Here is a 16,492-nt window from a genome sequence, read left to right on the forward strand (position 1 = left end):
AAAAGTGAGACGTCTAGACATTTTAAAAGTGAGACGTCTAGACATTTTAAAAGTGAGATATCTAGACATTTTAAGAGTGAAACGAGTAGACATTTTCAAAAGTGAGACATCTAGACATTTCAAAGTGAGGCATCTAGACATATTAAAAGTGAGACATCTAGACATTTCAAAGTGAGACGTCTAGACATATTAAAAGTGAGACATGTGGGGATTTGTATGACAGTGAAAGTAGAAAAACGAAACAAGTAGACAATTTATAAGTGAGACGTAAGTAAGACAAGTGAGACGGCCGAATATAACAAGACAGATGACGTATACAAGTACATAAAAATAAAAAGTTAAAAAACGAGACACAACTAGAAACGACGATTACTCAAAAGTATAAGTTTTAAGAATATTATTTTTGAGACAGAAAATTGAACTTCGTGACTGCTAACGTATAAGTACAACGGAAAGTGACATTTTTTTGGCAACCTCTATTATATTTATTCAATATACTTATTAAATTGGTGTTCTGGGATTGTCTTCCCCTCCCTTTATGAACGTACGCTGCTGAAGTTATTGAACAAAATTTCATTTTTCATGAATTACAGTCATGAGAAAACCCAATATACCAAGTGCAAACAACCCACTGTCCTGTTTGTTTACTAGAGTAGTCTCCCTTGCACATTTATAAACACTTCCCTTTCGCGTCATCGTGCTCAGCTACAGACAGTTGTGACCTTGACTATTTGCATATTTATGTAGCGGTGACGTCACCGATGCACTGCATGTTTGGGGGTCAATGTTTTCGCGACAAGTGCAGCTGTACTTGACTGGATGCGACTTGTGCCCGAACATTATTGGCTAACAACACCAGTTGGCGACATGAGATTTGTAGGAGGAGGTGGGGGATCCTGGGTCGGGGGGGGGGGGGGGGTAGAGACAGGTCTTGGCACGGGGATATCTTGGCGACGTCTTGATCCTGTTGCTCCAAAGGGTCATGGCGTGTACGGTGACGGGCATCACGTGATCAGCCGTCTATTGACGACACTGACTACCTATCTAATTAACCCCGCGGCCTCTGTGTTTGTCCGACCGTTGGCTTAAACCATCAGATCGATAAAGATCATCGATCTCAACCGTCGTGTCGGGATGTCTATTACAGCGCTGCTTCGGGTGGGTGAACGGGGGGGGGGGGGGGTTGGGGGTAGATTGGATCAGCTGGCGATGATGAATCAGAAGAAGAGAAATTCAAAATTTCATTTACTTTCGAATTCAGTTTTTTTTTTTTAATTGAATTTAAAAAAGCTTCAAATTTTTCAAAAATGTACTGAATTAAAATTTCATATAGGTATCATTTTTTATTTATTGTCTTGGTAATTATATTTATTTACCTGCATCACGTGATTCAATATCACGTGACATAGATTTTTTGGCGGGTAATTAGCTTGTATTTTAAACATCCCGTGTCGTCGGGGTCACACGCCTGCAGAGTTTGCGCGTGATTTATGTTCTGGAACCGGATCGGAAGCTCTGGCACCGTGACCAGACTAACCGCCCGGTCTGATGATCCGGAACAACACACACACGTACACACACGTACACACACAAATACACACACGTACACACATAGCTCCGTGTGGAACTGCCATGAAAACGATGGCACCGTGACCAGACACCTGCCCAGGTAAGCGGGTGTGATGAGGCGGAACAACACTCACACAAACACACACCCACACACACGCATACACAGCCGGTGTATTGAGGCGGAACAACCTCGTCCCAGCTCCATGGCAAAACGTAAACAATTTTTTTGTTAATAGCCCAAGGATTTGACACAAAATTGTTTTTAGGAATTATGTTAAGTCAATCAAACTTGGAAAAATCAATCGAGAGATCGATATGATGTGTCGCAATGGTGGCGAGAAAATACAGTGATGCGTTATTAGTCAAAGACACTACAACAGGTCACGTGGTAAGGGATTCTGTTCAGTCACGTGATCAACACTTTGTTACAGTAAAACTTATATCTGATGGTCTTAACATCACAGATACTTATATCTGCTGATCGTTTTAACATCACAGATACTTATATCTGCTGGTCTTAACATCACAGATACTTATATCTGCTGGTAGTCTTAACATCACAGATACTTATATCTGCTGGTCTTAACATCACATATACTTATATCTGCTGGTCTTAACATCACATATACTTATATCTGCTGGTCTTAACATCACAGATACTTATATCTGCTGGTCTTAACATCACATATACTTATATCTGCTGGTCTTAACATCACAGATACTTATATCTGATGGTCTTAACATCACATATACTTATATCTGCTGGTCTTAACATCACAGATACTTATATCTGATGGTCTTAACATCACAGATACTTATATCTGCTGGTAGTCTTAACATCACAGATACTTATATCTGCTGGTCTTAACATCACAGATACTTATATCTGATGGTCTTTACATCACGTGATCAACACTTTGTTACAGTAAAACTTATATCTGATGGTCTTAACATCACAGATACTTATATCTGCTGATCGTTTTAACATCACAGATACTTATATCTGCTGGTCTTAACATCACAGATACTTATATCTGCTGGTAGTCTTAACATCACAGATACTTATATCTGCTGGTCTTAACATCACATATACTTATATCTGCTGGTCTTAACATCACAGATACTTATATCTGCTGGTAGTCTTAACATCACAGATACTTATATCTGCTGGTCTTAACATCACATATACTTATATCTGCTGGTCTTAACATCACATATACTTATATCTGCTGGTCTTAACATCACAGATACTTATATCTGATGGTCTTAACATCACAGATACTTATATCTGCTGGTAGTCTTAACATCACAGATACTTATATCTGATGGTCTTAACATCACAGATACTTATATCTGCTGGTCTTAACATCACATATACTTATATCTGCTTGTCGTCTTAACATCACAGACACTTATATCTGCTGGTCTTAACATCACAGATACTTATATCTGCTGGTCTTAACATCACAGATACTTATATCTGATGGTCTTAACATCACAGATACTTATATCTGATGGTCTTAACATTACAGATACTTATATCTGCTGGTAGTCTTAACATCACAGATACTTATATCTGCTGGTCTTAACATCACAGATACTTATGTCTAAACATATCTACAAACATCACATAGCCACATATTCACATACTGTCTCCAGATCACACAGTTGCTGTGTCTACATTACTACATAACTCATCACAACCCCACAGCCTCGTGAACATGTCTGATACAAATTGTGTTTACGTGTGTTTAGAAGCCCCCAGTCTAGCGTACAAATTGTGGGCTAACGAATGCAGCGACCCCTGGTTTAACCTATAGATCTAGTCTAGAGATTTGCTGTCAACAAGTTCGAGTCATCTTGTAACTGACCTCGGTCTAGAGATTTGGTGTCAACAAGTCAGTCTAGAGATTTGGTGTCAACAAGTCAGTCTAGAGATTTAGTGTCAACAAGTCAGTCTAGAGATTTGGTGTCAACAAGTCTGTCTAGAGATTTGTTGTCAAGAAGTTCCACTCATCAATTTTGTCTCTATTTTGTTCAATATGTGGTCCATTTTGTATATGTCCATGTATGCCTGCAGGAGGCATTTAAAATGTATCGATGCTGTCGAAAACAGATGCAAATATTGTTTCCGCTTTCTACTAAATTCCAACTGAAATAGTTCAAATCGTAGTGTGTGTATATATATATATATATATATATATATATATATATATATATATATATATATATATATATATATATATATATATATATATATATATATAATAGAAGTCTTGGAGAGAGTCTAAAGTAAAGATTTAACGAGTAATTATTTACATTAATTTGTGATTTGTATCTTGTATTCGTTTATATTGTCTTATATTATCTGGACCAGTCTGTGAGTCGACTTTAATTTAGCTAGTGCCGTAACTCATTATGTACGTGTAAACAAGTGCTTATTGTTTTATATAAATTATATCTGGAGACTTATTTGTATTTAATATAACCTTATTGTACAGGGTAAAAATTAACCTCGTCATAAGGGACATAACTGATGAGAACTTTGAATGAGTTAACCCTATTTAGTTGTCATGTCATGTTTGCCTGTCGTCCCTACTGGGACATAGGCCGCTGACAAGAGCTTTCCAGACGTCTCTGTCCTGGGCTAGTCTCTCCAACTGTCCCCAGGTGTATCCAATCTTCTTGGTGTCTTCTTCCAGGTCACGTCTCCAGGTCTTTCTTGGTCTGCCTCTCCTCCTCCTGCCTTGTGGATTCCAGGTGAGGGCCTGTCTTGTTATGCTGGATACAGGCTTCATGAGTGTGTGGCCAATCCATTTCCATTTTCTCAGGAGGATCTCTACTTCAACTGGCAGTTAGATAACTACACCTACTACTTACAGATAACTTTATCTACTTGTTAATTTTTTTTTCATTTGCAAATATCTTGTCCTCCAAATGTCTCTTAAAATATCTTGCCGTCAAATAATCTTGTTAACAAAAATGAACGGTGTTAAACGTCGTTCGTTTTATTATTATTATTTTTTTTTCTTTGGCAATCGAAATTTTATTCATTGGTCAACAATATCTGATTCAGCAATGTCCCTCACTTGCTATCAATAATTCCTCCTTAAATGTCCCGTCCTGCTGCTTTAAAACAAAAGTGTTCTTTAAATAGCGCCCAGCTCAATTGTATTCGATTACGCAACAACCATTATGGTTGACCTTTCCTGGTTCATGTCTTATTATTGGAATCGATTACTCGGCGTGGTTTCTTGCATTACCTGTAGGCAGGTAAGATGTGCGAGAGATTGGTAGATCTGTTTCAAAAGATCCTTGCTTCTCTAGGGAGGTGACCTTGTAATGTCAAGGTCATGGTTTAATATCAAGGTCATCGTATCCCATCAAGCTCAATTTAGGCTTGTGTGGTTATGATTTAATCATAGCTTCGTGTTTCATTGTCAAGGTCATTGTTTTAAAGTAGACGCATTGTGTAATGACAAGGTCATAGTTTAATTACAAGATCATACTTTAATTAAAAGGTCAGGGTTCAATCACAAGGTCAGGGTTTAATGTCTAGGTCATTGTTGAAAACAAGATGAAGGTTTGATTACAAGGTGATTGTTGAATGAGAAAATCCATTATAAACGTATTGATGAGTCGAGATTTAAAGTCAAATACATGTTTGGATAATAGGCCAAAGGTCAGGGTTATTTAGAAGGTCAAGATTCAGAGTCAAGGTTAAGGGCAATACACATTCAACCAAAACAGATTTCATTGATTATTAACAAGGACATCGTTATCGGATACATCATGTTTATTTGTAGAAGTATCACTTTATACTAATTAGTGTAATTAATTACAATATGATAAAATCATATACATCATCTTTATTTATAGAAGCATCACGTTATATTAATTAGTAAGATTAATATTACAATATGATAAAAGCATAGAAGTGATGTTTAATTTTGTGAGTAGTTTAAACTTTTTTGTTTTCTATTTTTAGGTTATCTGTGCACGAGAGAATTGCAGCCGTGTATTGATTTCTGGAACAGCCGGTCCTAAAAGATGACCCGGGATCTTTAGCACCAGTTGGAGTATTGCCTCTACAACCGGCTGCCGGCTAGATCAGGGTGCACGTTTCATCATGAGGCCGGCCTGGGGCAGGATCTCTCGACAAAACACGAGTGAGTCAAATTTAAACAATTCTGGCACACACCCGGTGCTTTGGTGTTGAGGGGTAACCATGCTTCGATCTGTTTGTGTGTAGTTAGGTTTGTTCATCTCTGTTGTAACTTCAATACTTCCTGTCAATGGCAATCGTTATCTTTATATATATATATATATATATATATATATATACATATATATATATATATATATATATATATATATATATATATATATATATATATATATATATATATATATATATTTATATATATATATATAGGGGAGAGTGGTGAGGTGGGACTAGGTAGAAGTAGGGATGCGCATTATTTCGGTACTTTTGGACCAAAATTTCAATGAACTCGCATAAAACTGCAAGGGAAACTTTATCAACTACAACAAAGATTGTTTTAAAATTATGTCACAATCTATTGAAACTGGCTTTAATGAGAAGTGCGACACGATGTTCCACTTCTCCTCACAGCCGTTCAGTATCTCACATTAAGTAGGCACTTCTTTTTAATGGAATAGTTTAATCTTTACGGGCAAGTACCTAGTCTTTATTCTATATACTTAAAACATGTATCCTTTTACTAAATGACATGGCTGCCCTTTTTCTCATTTTGCTGTCCCACAATTCATCAATATTGTGTTTCATGTAAGTCTACATTTTCTATCCAGAGTGTTAATGACTATGTCAAAAATTGAACAATAGCATATTTTGTTGATTTGATAAGTTTGGGATTATTCTAGACTGATAAAAAAGAAAATTCATATTTTTGTTGTCTCCCGCCTCACCACTCTACCCTATACATACATACATACATACATATATATATATATATATATATATATATATATATATATATATATATATATATATATATATATATAGAGAGAGAGAGAGAGAGAGAGAGAGATAAACAAATACATAAACATATATATATATATACATATATACATATATATATATATATACATATATATATATATATATATATATATATATATATATATATATATATATATATATATATATATATATATATATATATATATATATATATATAAAATGTCCGCACATTTCCAAACAAACAATATTCTGTGTGCGTCTAACTACGAATTTTGATGAGACGGGCACGGGATCAAGTGAATCCCTGAAATCTCCCAAGATGTCTGAAAACGTGGCCTGTGGATGTGAATTTTTTCCTGGCAGAAGCCATAAATCTGGCTTCATCCCCGGGAGATGGCCGCAGTTGGCTGGCTGATTGCATCACGAACTTGGCCTTAAATATTTGTTTACTGGGGAGAAACACGTTAAATTGTTTCGCTGATTTCAAATTGTAATTTTTAAACATTTTCTTTGACTTCATATGTCTTGCACGACATAAAAATGCTAGTTATGGAATACATAGGACAAAGGACAAATGATCTCAGGACAAATTATCTATATATATATATATAATTCTCTTCTGGGAGACGCTAGAAAACAAGCTGTAAATGCGCTCCCTACCATCCCCACCCCTACATGGTCTTAGTGAGCTGTGGTTCACGCTATGTTTACCTTCGTGGAGTCGGGTTTAGTGACGGCTATTAGGGGCAGATAATTTAGTTTGAAACGATTTTAAACGTTGGGGGGGGGGGGGGGAAGGGGGGGGGGGAGCAAGGGGGGGGGTTATGGTCCTTAACGAGCGACTTATAGTGTTTTAAAGAAATATTTTCAGTGTCAGCGTTGGTACTATCGAATTCACAAATTATGAATTACTGAAAAGTAGAAAAAACAACAACTAAATAGCGGCGTATGTTATGCCGCGGGCCGGCTCGTTTAAGATAAAATATCTCAGATAAAACATCTCATGGACAGTTATATCAGGACAAATACTATCACGGGCACATGTTCTCAAGACAATATAACTCAAGTCATATGATCTTACGGACAAATTATCTCACAGACAGATTATCTAAAGACAAAATATCTCAGGACAAATGTTTTTACGGACAAATAATATAAGGACAAATAATGTCTCAAACAAAACATCTCACGGCAAAATATTTATCGTTATTTAGGATGATTTTGAACATGTTTTATTGTTTCCAAAATTGTCACGTATTTTACAGTGTCGTGAATATAATTAATCTTCGCATTGTTCACCACTGTATATTTAACAACACAATCCACCACTATATATTAAACACACCATTTACCACGAGGTATTTTGCAGCACTTAATGACGTCCTTCATTATTTTATCGCTAGAATTTAAATACTTCTAGGTCGTCCGCCCTCGCCCCTGCTCTGTAACCTTCCTTATCGTAGCTAGAGTTCTGTAGTACCCTCTACTGTGGTAAGAGATACTTGTACTGTGGCCTTCTAATGAGACTCTCGCAACACAGGCTGCAAGAGTCGAAATGTAGTTACTGTAGTCAAAATGTAGTAACAAGAATCACGGGGCAGATGAAGAAGAGTCCACCTGTTTTTGGCAAACAATTTTATGTTCGGTGAAAGGCAAATAATTGGATGTTCGGTAATGGGCAAATAATTTGATGTTCGGTAAAGTGCAAATAATTTGATGTTCGGTAAAGGGCAAATAATTTGATGTTTGATAAAGGACAAATAATTTGATGTTAAGTAAATAGTGAAATTTAAAATGGCTTTTATTTTTAAAATCAACAAAACCTGCCATCTAAAGTTGTTCTAAAAATCTCCGAACTTATGTTTTGCCGTATTATACCAGGAACCTTTGAAATAGTTATATTGATTACACTGCTAGCATCATTGATCAGGACTAAGCGAGGATCGAACCAGCAATTAGACGCTGAAATCTTTCGCTTGTTCACCAAGGGTGCCTTATTTCTGACATAGCAATCAAAACATTAGATGGCGCTTTGATAGGGACCCCCGAGTACAACCCGACCTCGTCACCCCCACCATCCCACTACAGCAATACCCCCCCCCCCCCCTCACCATCCCAGTACACACCGACCTTTTCACCCCCACCATCCCACTACAGCAATACCCCCCCCCACACACACACCATCACAGTACAGCAATACCCCCACACCATCCCAGTACAGCATTACCCCCCCCCACCATCCCAGTACAGCATTACCCCCCCCCCCCTCCCGAACCATCCCAGTACACACCGACATCTTCACCCCCACCATCACAATACTTGTGGCCAATGACATGTTCGTGTGGTCAATGATATATTCGTTCGGTCAATGACATGTTCGTGTGGCCAATGACATGTTCGTGTGGCCAATGACATGTTCATGTGGCCAATGACATGTTCGTGTGGCCAATGACATGTTCGTGTGGCCAATGACATGTTCGTGTGGTCAATGACATCTCCGTGTGGTCAATGATATATTCGTTCGGTCAATGACATGTTCGTGTGGTCAATGACATGTTCGTGTGGCCAATGACATGTTCGTGTGGTCAATGACATCTCCGTGTGGTCAATGATATATTCGTTCGGTCAATGACATGTTCGTGTGGCCAATGACATGTTCGTGTGGTCAATGACATCTCCGTGTGGTCAATGATATATTCGTTCGGTCAATGACATGTTCGTGTGGCCAATGACATCTCCATGTGGTCAATGACATGTCCGTGTGGTCAATGATATATTCGTTCGGTCAATGACATGTTCGTGTGGCCAATGACATCTCCATGTGGTCAATGACATGTTCGTGTGGCCAATGACATGTTCGTGTGGTCAATGACATCTCCATGTGGTCAATGATATGTTCGTGTGGTCAATTATATGTTCGTGTGGTCAATGACTTGTTCGTTTGGCCAATGACATGTCTGTGTGGCCAATGACATATTCGTGTGCTCAGTTACATCCGGTCTTTGTGTTATTAGATTGATTCTATTGTGTTGAATTTGTTGGGTTGATTATATTAGTTGATTCTGTTGAGTTGATTCTTTACTTTTGTAAGTGCTATTTTTTTTTTAAATTTATTCAGTTCATTATGTTGGAATTACATCCGCTTATTTTTTTGTGTAGTCAATCTATTTCTGATAAAGTGAAGAAAAACACCGTCTACAAAAAAATATCTAATTAGGCTGTGCAATCACTAATTATTTAATTGAGATCACTACCACTAAACCCAAGCAAGCATTCTTCGTAACCATCTGTAATGACCTTCACCTTGAGTGACTTCCTCCCATAAAAACTCGAATCTGATCTTTGTCTAAACACGTCATCATGACGTCTGGTGACGTTCACAGTTGGACGTTCATCAAGTCACGTGGGAGACGTGCTGATAGCTGGAGGTGGGGAGGGAGGGTGGAGTAGGGTTGTTTGTGTGTGTTGGAATGGGGGGGGGGGGAGTAGAGCTTAATTCACGGTAATGTTCATTAGTCTATGTTTGTGTCTGTCTGTCTGTCTGTCTGTCTGTCTGTCTGTCTGTCTGTCTGTCTGTCTGTCTGTCTGTCTGTCTGTCTGTCTGTCTGTCTGTCTGTCTGTCTGTCTGTCTGTCTGTCTGTCTGTCTGTCTGTCTGTCTGTCTGCCTGCCTGCCTGCCTGCCTGCCTGCCTGCCTGCCTGCCTGCCTGTCTGTCTGTCTGTCTGTCTGTCTGTCTGTCTGTCTGTCTGTCTGTCTGTATGTCTGTATGTCTGTATGTCTGTCTGTATGTCTGTATGTCTGTGTGTCTGTATGTCTGTATGTCTGTCTTTAGGGTCGACAGTTTTATCCAAAAAGTTTCAGATTTCTTGATGTAAAGAGTGGTGTGGGCGCATGTAATGGATCTCTGAATGTGGTGAGACAGACGGGGGTCTCTAGACTTGAGTTAGAGAGGTTTTTAAAGGTGAGATAGACTGTGGTATCTAAAGGCAAGGTAGTGATATCTACAAGTTGGCGTGGGTTGTGTTCAATTGGAGACAGTGGTCCAGAAAAATCTTTCTTCCTGCTTGCTACTGCTTGTCAAAGTTTTTATTTTTATTTAATTACTGTCCAAACTGTCTATATTTTAATACAGAATTTGGTTGAAGGTGGGTTGAGGTGGATGGGGGGTGGAGGTGGGTGTGGGTGCGGTGGTGGAGGTGGATGCAGGTGAAGGTGGGTGGAGGTGGGTGCATAGTATGGTTTTCATTTCCGTTAGAAATAAACTCATAATCCATAACTAAAAAGCCATACTTGAGATATTTATTATAGCCTACATCTCAACATTCAGACACCGTGTAACACTTTAGGTAATTTAACTCAACTTTTACACCCAGCTAAGCGACAATCTAGCCTGAATATCATGTTACAGAATAACACTTAATCAAATGTATTTAAAAATAGGAGAAATGGATTATTTTTCAACAGATTAGTTTTCACAAATTGTAAAAATACAATGTGAAATTGAAAAAAGTATCGAGTTATTCGTGCCTTCTACCAAGGCTTAGAAAAAAAAAACATTTATTGCAAACTTAACTTAAAATTCCTAAATTCATTGTGAAACAAGTTTCCAAATGGGGATGAATAACTCACGGTGGAAGAATGGAGTACTTGTGGAGTCCCAAAAAGTGTATTAGAAAGTTTCAATATATATATATATATATATATATATATATATATATATATATATATATATATATATATATATATATATATATATATATATATATATATGTGTGTATGCGTGTGTGTATATGTAAGTGTGTGTGTGTGTGTGTGCAGGTGCGTGTGCGAGTGTATGCGTAAATTTGTCAGATGAGAAAGGGATGCTTGAATGTTTATTTTCCAAAGGAGGTGAAAGAGAGAAAAAGTTATTAATTAAAGAAGTAGGTACTGTAGACGTTTGACGTTGCGACCTAGTGACGCCATCTATATATATAGTTCTCTTCTGGGAGACGCTAGAAAACAAGCTGTAAGCGCGCTCCGTACTCTACCCCTATATAGTCTCGTGAGCTGTGGTTCACGCTAAATATTTACATTCGTGGAGCCGGGTTTAGTGACGGCTATTAGGGGCAGATAATTTTGTTTGAAACAATTTTAAACTTAGGGGAGGTAACTAAGAGGAGGCTGCTTTCACGGGGGGGGGGGGGGGGTAGGGTAGGGGTTGGGGTTGGGGAAAAGGACGGTGGGGGTAGTATCGGCCTTAACGACCTACTGATAGTGTTTTAAAGCAAATATTTTCAGTGGCAGCATTGGTACTGTCGAATTCACAAATTATGAATTACTGAAAAGTAGAAAATAAAACAACTAAATAGCGGCGTATGATACGCCGCGGGTCGGCTCGTTGTATTTGTTCAACCTACATGGGGTTGTCCTCTGCGTGAGTACGTATTGTTTATCTCTGTCCTAGAAGTGTGACACCACCCTTTGATCTCCACCCGCTCCCCCGACATGCAAGGGGCAGCAACTGCGTGTGGGGAAACAACGGCATGTCACGTGATTAAACAGGACCAAAATGTCCGACATGTGAAGTCTCGTTCTCACGAGGTGGGTGATGGCAGCTGAGATACTCGGCAGTTTTAAACTGCTAGAGGCTGGACAATACGTGCAGATTTCTTTCAACGACAGGCATGGGAAAGTTTCAAACTAATTTAATTATATTGTCATCATGAGACAGGGGGGGGGGGGGAAAGGGGTGATCAATCAATACAAATTTAAAAAATACGTATTTTTAGTTGCCTCCCCTTTCTTTGCCATTGATCGATCGCTAGGTCATTTTTAGGGCGTTAAAAATCTGGTCAGATAATTGGGACGCAGTGGCCAGATAAAAAGAGGGTAACGAACAAAAAATGACCATTTGGACAGATAAGGATGACCATCGGGTCTGATGTAATGAAATATTGGCACTTAGAGAGAACCAACTGGATGGTTTAGTCAGATAAAGAGGACGAAATGGGTACAGAAACAGGACAGATTGGTCAAAGTAAGGCGACCTTTTGTTGGAGACTGAAGAATGTTTGGACAGAAAAGGAGCTCAATTTGGACATCCAATCGCACAAAAGTTATATAAGAAACTATTGATAGTATGTGCTAAGTCGTGATTTGCTAGTGAAGTAGCGGACAGGAAGAAGTAAAGTTGTTGTACGATATAATTTTATTTAGAAACAAAAAGATCGCCGTTTTCAAAAGGGCAACTTAATACACATTGTACAAGTTTGAACAATTCTACAATATATCAAAAATTGGTCTAATCCTGAGTAATAATGAGCTTTGATACTTGATTCTGCTAGACTGTGGTGAATTGAAGCGCAAATCTAGATGTTGAAGGACGGAGGGTGTTGACTTCTACTGAATGATGGAAGATGTTGACTTCTACTGAAGGATGGAAGATGTTGACTTCTACTGAAGGATGGAAGATGTTGACTTCTATTGAAGGATGGAAGATGTTGACTTCTACAGAACGCAAATCTAGATGTTGACTGAAGGATGGAAAATGTTGACTTCTACTGAAGGATGGGAGATGTTTACTTCTACTGAAGGAGGGAAGATGTTGACTTCTACTGAAAGATGGAAGATGTTGACCTACTGAAGGATGGAAGATGTTGACTTCTACTGAAGATTTCAGCTTATCAGCTGGTGAGGTGAGGGGAGGGGACGAGGCGGCCCAAATCGTGGGGATGATAGATCGATACACGATTCGTACCTCGTTTTATTGATGTGCTGTATCGATTTCTTGGTCGTACCAGGCTGCGGAGGGGTAATGGTGTGGGTGTATGGATGGGGGGGGGGGGGGGTTGTAGGGTGGGGGGAGTGAAAAGTAAGGTACGGTTGGTGGATTGGGAGGTGTGGGTGACGTTGAGAGGTGGGTATAGAGGGGAGCGTTATAACGTAAAGTTAGAAAAATTAGTGAGCTGATTCATTAAGCTGTGTTAAATAACATCAGACAATCTAAAAACATCAGGCCTTTAAATTTCCGTCAGTGCAAATTTAAACATCCTGTTTAATGCTGGAGTTTGTTTGAAAAAAAAACATCTGTGGTAACGCAAAAACAAAATTTCAAAACATTTTTTAAAAATCTATTTCCTGCTAGCCTGAAAGAAAACATGACATTGCGTCATTAAACCCAGCCCCAACAAGGGTTTGTCAACAGAGGGGAGACTACTTTTTAACCTGACCCTCGGGCAAATAAAAGATGTCGGATAGTCAGGAACAGAATCAGATCGATTCAAGAAAAACAGCTGAATTTCGGAACTGCTTGTTATTTGATATACGCAGATATTTTTATCGTCCACTCACATAAACGTATATAAAATAATAATATCGATGTATAAGTGTGTGTGAGAGAGAGTACTAAAACCAAACTCAAATGTATTTTCTTCCTGAAATGTCAGTCAATTGCCTTGAGTTAATGTCCCTGATTAGTTCCCTTCCCCCTGTGAAAGGAAACATTTTCCCGAGCCCGACTCTGTGACAAGACTGGCTCGGGATTATCTCCCCTGACTTCAGGGGCACGGGCAGGAGCTCCCTCTCTCGGAGACGGAACCGGAAATGACAGACAGTTACTCACTCATCTGATCCGAGCGTGCATCGATTTTTACCCCTGATATTTAGTGACCTACTTATTTTTAGTAATGATAATTTATAACTAAAAAAAACTCCTTCGGCCGGTAAAGTATTATTGCCAACTTATTTCGTATAATTAGCTGTATATAATTTACTAAAATGCTATTGATAATCTCCATTGAGTTGAATGACTTAATTCCATCTAAATGTGATGGTATATAAAGGTATAGCTGGCTGTAGTTGTTAGTGTGTTGGCAATGTGTACAATTCCCATTTTTGCAAGCAGTGAAGCACATCTACCTCGAGAAGACAAAACGTAATAGCTAAATTATCAATATTCTACTTGCGGCTTCAGTGGGCTAAAAACATCAACATTTTTACTTGCAGTTTCAGTAATCTATAAAAATGAACATTTTGCTTAAGCAATACATTCCCGTTCTTGCAAGCTAAATGAACGACTTCTAGGCCTACAGGCAGAAGATAAAATATAACATTCATTAAATAGCTAAAATATCAACACTTTGCTTGCAGTTTCAATAATCTATAAATATCATTGATGCTTACATCATTCTGCTTACAGTTTTAACAAGCTATAAATAACCTTCCCACAGGTTTATCAACGAACCTTCTAGCCCAACCACTATTGAAATCGGGACGATACATCAAACTACGAAAACCCTCCTAAAGATCTAGATCTAAACTTAACTAGAACAACTGCAGCAACATCAATTTCTCTCATTTTTGATTGATCAAATTCACAGCGCCACGTGTGATAGCTTTGTCGATATGTTCTGTAATTTTGATCAAACCTTGCACCAAAATTGGTCGTATTTGATCAAACCGCATGCCATACTCGAACGAGAAGGCAACGTACAAAAATCGATAATTACTTCTTTAAAATTTTCTGCTAGAGATTATGGTATGCGGTGATATTTTCGTCGGTCCAATGGATTTATGTGAGTTCGCGTCGTTAAAAAGTCGCGGGAATATTACAGTCCGTTGCCTCCTCGTGAAAATCACACGGCTCTTTAGACTTCTGACAACACCCCAACGAAATGATGGTGTGGTGACAAATATTCAGAGCTTTTTGGAATAAATTAAGAACGTCATTAATCTATACGTTTCCTTATTTGCTGAGTTTATTAAATGGTCAAACCCCCGACCGTGGCAACAAGAAAGTCAGTACAGGCTGGACTTTACATCCACATACAAAATACAAGAGATTATCGTTGCAAGCTGTAAAGAAGTCACGCTGAATGGTGTCCCCTTGGAGGAAACGGGTCCTTTAACTATTTGTAGGATTGTGTACCGTCAGGGAGGAATAGATGTAGATGTTAAAGTAAACATAGCTAAAGCAAGCACATCCTTCACACGGTTAAGGAACATCTAGGATTCCAGTGAGCTTTTCTTGACCTCCAAGGTGCGCCTGGTCAACTCCAACATACAATCAGTGCTGCTGTACGGGACAGGGGCCTGGAAGACAGCAAAGACCACCATTGATAAAGTTCAGGCCTTTGATCTAGCACCGTGAGCCACACAGAGGTATTCTGGAGATACAACAGGACAACTTTACGCTGATGAAGAAATCAGGGGTAAACAAGATGAAGTTGGAAAGGGCACACACTGCTGACCGCCAAACAATATCACCAAGCAGGCATTGAGGTGGAACCCACAAGAAAAACACAATTGCAACAGGGACTAGAAGCTACAACTATAAAGATAGGCTACTCCTGGAGTAAGGTTGAAAAAATGGCACAGGACAGAGGACTAGAGGTTTTCTTTTTGCTCATATCCCATCTGGGTTGACGGGATGACCATTCGTCAATCTAAATGACCAAATCCCTGACCATTCGTCAATCTAAATGACCAAATCCCTGACCATTCGTCAATCTAAATGACCAAATCCCTGACCATTAGTCAATCTAAATGACCAAATCCCTGACCATTCGTCAATCTAAATGACCAAATCCCTGACCATTCGTCAATCTAAATGACCAAATCCCTGACCATTAGTCAATCTAAATGACCAAATCCCTGACCATTCGTCAATCTAAATGACCAAATCCCTGACCATTAGTCAATCTAAATGACCAAATCCCTGACCATTCGTCAATCTAAATGACCAAATCCCTGACCATTCGTCAATCTAAATGACCAAATCCCTGACCATTAGTCAATCTAAATGACCAAATCCCTGACCATTCGTCAATCTAAATGACCAAATCCCTGACCATTAGTCAATCTAAATGACCAAATCCCTGACCATTAGTCAATCTAAATGACCAAATCCCTGACCATTCGTCAATCTAAATGACCAAAT

At 38.7% G+C, this 16,492-nt stretch overlaps 1 protein-coding gene across 1 annotated transcript in view; it reads left to right on the plus strand.

Moving 5' to 3' along the window:
• The first annotated feature begins 5,593 nt into the window (after positions 1-5,593).
• Positions 5,594-16,492, plus strand: part of LOC131927688 (serine/threonine-protein phosphatase 2A 55 kDa regulatory subunit B alpha isoform) — a 40,966-nt gene continuing 30,067 nt past the window's right edge. The window contains exon 1 of the mRNA XM_059283461.1: positions 5,594-5,738. The gene's annotated coding sequence lies outside the window, so the exon portion shown is untranslated. The remainder of the gene's footprint in view (positions 5,739-16,492) is intronic.

This window comes from Physella acuta, unplaced genomic scaffold (genome assembly GCF_028476545.2).
Source record: "Physella acuta isolate Inbredline_101_S28 unplaced genomic scaffold, ASM2847654v3 ptg000089l, whole genome shotgun sequence".
NCBI classification, from domain to species: domain Eukaryota; kingdom Metazoa; phylum Mollusca; class Gastropoda; family Physidae; genus Physella; species Physella acuta.